This window comes from Oncorhynchus keta, unplaced genomic scaffold, assembly GCF_023373465.1.
Source record: "Oncorhynchus keta strain PuntledgeMale-10-30-2019 unplaced genomic scaffold, Oket_V2 Un_contig_13290_pilon_pilon, whole genome shotgun sequence".
Taxonomy (NCBI): domain Eukaryota; kingdom Metazoa; phylum Chordata; class Actinopteri; order Salmoniformes; family Salmonidae; genus Oncorhynchus; species Oncorhynchus keta.
The window spans coordinates 15,001-22,458 of NW_026278177.1; the positions used below are offsets into that span (position 1 = coordinate 15,001).

The 7,458-nt window shown below is 50.7% G+C and overlaps 1 pseudogene; it reads right to left on the reverse strand.

Moving 5' to 3' along the window:
- The window catches only part of LOC127918131 (fascin-like), a 14,059-nt pseudogene extending 7,410 nt beyond the window's left edge, over positions 1 to 6,649 (reverse strand).
- Positions 6,650 to 7,458: the final 809 nt, after the last annotated feature.

Here is a 7,458-nt window from a genome sequence, read left to right on the forward strand (position 1 = left end):
TTAATACACACATCCTGTTAATACACACACACATCCTGTTAATACACACATCCTGTTAATACACACACACATCCTGTTAATACACACATCCTGTTAATACACACATCCTGTTAATACACACATCCTGTTAATACACACATCCTGTTAATACACACACACATCCTGTTAATACACACACACATCCTGTTAATACACACATCCTGTTAATACACACATCCTGTTAATACACACATCCTGTTAATACACACACATCCTGTTAATACACACACACATCCTGTTAATACACACATCCTGTTAATACACACATCCTGTTAATACACACACATCCTGTTAATACACACATCCTGTTAATACACACATCCTGTTAATACACACACATCCTGTTAATACACACATCCTGTTAATACACACATCCTGTTAATACACACATCCTGTTAATACACACACACATCCTGTTAATACACACATCCTGTTAATACACACATCCTGTTAATACACACATCCTGTTAATACACACATCCTGTTAATACACACATCCTGTTAATACACACACACATCCTGTTAATACACACACATCCTGTTAATACACACATCCTGTTAATACACACATCCTGTTTATACACACACACATCCTGTTAATATACACACACATCCTGTTAATACACACATCCTGTTAATACACACACACATCCTGTTAATACACACATCCTGTTAATACACACATCCTGTTAATACACACACATCCTGTTAATACACACATCCTGTTATATACACACACATCCTGTTAATACACACACATCCTGTTAATACACACATCCTGTTAATACACACATCCTGTTAATACACACATCCTGTTAATACACACATCCTGTTAATACACACACACATCCTGTTTATACACACATCCTGTTTATACACACATCCTGTTTATACACACATCCTGTTTATACACACATCCTGTTAATACACACATCCTGTTAATACACACATCCTGTTAATACACACATCCTGTTAATACACACATCCTGTTAATACACACATCCTGTTAATACACACACATCCTGTTAATACACACACACATCCTGTTAATACACACACATCCTGTTAATACACACATCCTGTTAATACACACATCCTGTTAATACACACATCCTGTTAATACACACATCCTGTTAATACATACACCCTGACCACACATACACCCTGACCACACATACACCCTGACCACACATACACCCAGACCACACATACACCCTGACCACACATACACCCCGACCACACATACACCCTGACCACACATACACCCCGACCACACATACACCCCGACCACACATACACCCTGACCACACATACACCCAGACCACACATACACCCAGACCACACATACACCCCGACCACACATACACCCCGACCACACATACACCCTGACCACACATACACCCCGACCACACATACACCCTGACCACACATACACCCCGACCACACATACACCCACACATACACCCCGACCACACATACACCCAGACCACACATACACCCCGACACATACACCCTGACCACACATACACCCAGACCACACATACACCCTGACCACACATACACCCCGACCACACACATCCGACCACATACACCCGACCACACATACACCCTGACCACACATACACCCGACCACACATACACCCCGACCACACATACACCCCGACCACACATACACCCCGACCACACATACACCCCGACCACACATACACCCCGACCACACATACACCCTGACCACACATACACCCTGACCACACATACACCCACACATACACCCTGACCACACATACACCCAGACCACATACACCCGACACATAACCCCGACCACACATACACCCTGACCACACATACACCCCGACCACACATACACCCCGACACATACACCCTGACCACACATACACCCCGACCACACATACACCCAGACCACACATACACCCTGACCACACATACACCCCGACCACACATACACCCCGACCACACATACACCCTGACCACACATACACCCTGACCACACATACACCTGACCACACATACAGCCCCACCACACATACACCTCTGACCACATACACCTTTGGGACCACATACACCTGGACCACACATACACTGATCAGCACATACACCCCCGACCACACACATACACCCCGAATTTCACATACACCCCCACCCCACATACACCCCGACCCCACATACACCCCGACCACACATACACCCCACCACACATACACCCACCCACATACACCCCGACCCCACATACACCCGACCACACATACACCCGACCACACATACACCCCCGACCACACATACACCCTGACCACACATACACCCGACACATACACCCTGACCACACATACACCCAGACCACACATACACCTGACCACACATACACCATGACCCACATACACCTGGGACCACACATACACCCACACATACACCCCGACCACACATACACCCAGACCACACATACACCTGACCACACATAAACCCGACCACACATACACCCACACATACACTCCCGACTCACACATACACCCAGACCACACATACACCCAGACCACACATACACCCCGACCACACATACACCCCGACCACACATACACCTCTGACCACATACACCCTGACCACACATACACCCCGACACACATACACCCACACATACACCCTGACCACACATACACCTAGACCACACATACACCCATTATACACCTGACCACACATACACCGATACACATGCACCCTGACCACACACACCCCGACCACACATACACCCCACTCCCACATACACCCCGACCACATACACCCAGACCACACATACACCTGACCCACATACACCCCCCGACCACACATACACCCTGACCACACATACACCCCGACCACACATACACCCCGGTCCCACATACACCCCGACCACACATACACCCCCCGACCCCACATACACCTGACCACACATACACCCAGACCACACATACACCCACACATACACCCAGACCACACATACACTCTGACCCCACATACAATTTCGACCATACCCAGACCACACATACACCCCACCCCACATACACCCCACCACACATACACCCTGACCACACATACACTTTAATTCACACATACACCCTGACCACACATACACCCTGACCACACATACACCCCCCCGACTCACACATACACCTGACCACACATACACCCTGACCACACATACACCCACACATACATCCCGACCACACATACACCCAGACCACACATACACCCCGACACATACACCCTGACCACACATACACCTGACCACACACATACCCCGACCACACATACACCCTGACCACACATACACCCCCGACCATACATACACCCCCACCACACATACACCCTGACCACACATACACCCAGACCACACATACACCTTGACACATGCCACCCCAAACCACACACCTGACCACATACACCCCAACCACACATACACCCGTACAACACAAACACCCTGACCACACATGCATCCTGACCACATACACCCAGACCACACATACACCGACCACACATACACCCCGACCCACACATACACCCACACATACACCCTTGGCCACACATGCACCTTGGACCACACATGCACCCTGACCACACATACACCCACCACACATACACCCACACATACACCCCGACCACACATACACCCACCACACATGCACCCAGACCACACATACACCCCGACCACACATACCCCAGTCCCACACATACACTCCTGACCACATACACCCTGACCACACATACACCCCACCACACATACACCCCACATACACCCCGACCACACATCACCCAGACCACACACACCCTGACCACACATACACCCTGACCACACATGCACCCTGACCACACATACACCCGTACACATGCACCCACGATACACATACACCCTGACCACACATACACCCTGACCACACATACACCCTGATACACACATACACCTGACCACACATACACCCACACATGCACCGGACCACACATACACCCAGACCACACATACACCCTGACCACACATACACCCGACCACACATACACCCTGACCACACATACACCCCGACCACACATACACCCCGACCACACATACACCCCGACCACACATACACCCTGACCACACATACACCCTGACCACACATACACCCTGACCACACATACACCCCACACATACACCCCGACCACACATACACCCTGACCACACATACACACATACACCCCCACACATACACCCTGACCACACATACACCCCGACCACACATACACCCGACACATACACCCCGACCACACATACACCCCGACCACACATACACCCTGACCACACATACACCCTGACCACACATACACCCACACATACACCCTGACCACACATACACCCTGACCACACATACACCCCGACCACACATACACCCTGACCACACATACACCCCGACCACACATACACCCCGACCACACATACACCCCGACCACACATACACCCTGACCACACATACACCCCGACCACACATACACCCTGACCACACATACACCCTGACCACACATACACCCTGACCACACATACACCCTGACCACACATACACCCCGACCACACATACACCCTGACCACACATACACCCTGACCACACATACACCCCGACCACACATACACCCTGACCACACATACACCCTGACCACACATACACCCCGACCACACATACACCCTGACCACACATACACCCTGACCACACATACACCCTGACCACACATACACCCTGACCACACATACACCCCGACCACACATACACCCCGACCACACATACACCCCGACCACACATACACCCTGACCACACATACACCCTGACCACACATACACCCTGACCACACATACACCCTGACCACACATACACCCTGACCACACATACACCCTGACCACACATACACCCACACATACACCCCGACCACACATACACCCACACATACACCCTGACCACACATACACCCAGACCACACATACACCCCGACACATACACCCCGACCACACATACACCCTGACCACACATACACCCTGACCACACATACACCCTGACCACACATACACCCCGACCACACATACACCCCGACCACACATACACCCAGACCACACATACACCCTGACCACACATACACCCCGACCACACATACACCCCGACCACACATACACCCTGACCACACATACACCCTGACCACACATACACCCCGACCACACATACACCCTGACCACACATACACCCCGACCACACATACACCCAGACCACACATACACCCTGACCACACATACACCCCGACCACACATACACCCCGACCACACATACACCCTGACCACACATACACCCTGACCACACATACACCCCGACCACACATACACCCTGACCACACATACACCCTGACCACACATACACCCCGACCACACATACACCCCGACCACACATACACCCTGACCACACATACACCCTGACCACACATACACCCCGACCCACATACACCGACCACACATACACCCTGACCACACATACACCCCGACCACACATACACCCTGACCACACAAACACCTGACCACACATACACCCCCGACCACACACACCCTGACCACACATACACCCTGACCACACATACACCCGACCACACAAACACCCCTGACCACACATACCCCTGACCACACATACACCCCGACCACACATACACCCTGACCACACACATGACCACAAACACCCTGACCACACACATACACTGACCACACATACACCCCCCCGACCACACATACACTCCTGACCACACACATACACCACCGACACATACACCCCGACCACACATACACCCCCTGACCCACACATACACCACTGGGACCACACATACACCCTGACCACACACATACACCCAGACCACACATACACCCTGACACACATACACCCCGACCACACATACACCCTGACCACCATACCCAGACCACACATACACCTGACCACACATACACCCCGACCACACATACACCCAGACCACACATACACCCGACCACACATACACCCCGACCACATACACATCGACCCCTTTCTGTCTTGTAACATAATATAAAAAGTTCCCGATTTACGTTAACTATGTTACGTCTAGTCTATGAAGCCAGGATGCGGGACACACAACTCCTGTAACAACCCCCAATACCTGAGCGAAGCAGCTGATCCGGTCTTCGCTGCCTCCAGGTGTACCTCCCGAAGGGCTCAGAGAGCAGCGACCAGCGGCCGTCATCATGCGCCGTTAACACGAACCTGCAGTCTTTACCTCGACACTCGCTCCCGGTAACGTTCCCGTCTTTATCCGTACCCAGATACCGTCCGAGGTGCGACCGGAGGGGAACACCACGCTGCCGCTCGAGTCTCCCGCCGTGTCACCGGTGTTTGCTCCAACGTCCACATCTGTTTCTTCTTCAGACTCGGTGCGGAGGCGTTGATTTTAAAACCGAACGTTTCAGCAGTTAGATATTTATTCCCGCGTTAATCAGCCCGAGTTGGATCTGCAGCACGTCACCGCCGCCGGTACAACAGCCATTAGAAGACATGATCCTTACCGAACCGTCCGTTCTGACCGGGGACCAGAGAGAGAGAGAGAGAAAAATAGTTGCTGTGTGCGTGTGCGAGGAGGCTCCGGTAAATGTAGTGCGTCGATTGAAATAAAAGAGGTTCTTTGTGCTGTGTGAGTTGGCGCGCCGCATGGCTCTGTCCCCTGACTACAGACAGACTCCGTGCTGCAGGGGATGGGATACAGGCGAGGAGGATGGGCGAGGGACTGCAGCACACACACACACACAGACACGTCACACACACACACACATTACTTGCATGCAAATATCAACCTGGCCCATCACTATGAATAGACAGTTACAAGTCGTTTATCAGGTAATCATTATCACATCTCTCAGGTTACAGATATGGATGGACAGAGAGACAGATAGACAGAGAGAGAGACAGACACAGAGAGAGAGAGAGAGAGAGAGAGCAGAGAGAGAGAGAGAGAGAGAGAGAGAGAGAGAGAGAGAGACAGATAGACAGAGACAGAGAGACAGAGAGACAGAGAGAGAGACAGACACAGAGAGAGAGAGAGAGAGAGAGAGAGGGAGAGAGAGAGAGAGAGACAGATAGACAGAGAGACAGAGAGAGAGAGAGAGACAGACACAGAGAGAGAGAGAGAGAGAAAGAGAGAGAGATTTTCTTTGGTTTTCTATTTGAGATTTTTAGATTTGATAGGGAAGCTGAGAGGGCAAATATACTGTTAAGATTTTCTACTGCCAAGTTTACACCTTCACTATTACAGTGGAACGTTTTACCCAGGAAATTGTCTAAAAGGGATTGAATTTGTTGTTTCCTGGGTAAAACGTGGGGGTAAAACATACGACATTATAAAATCCATGTA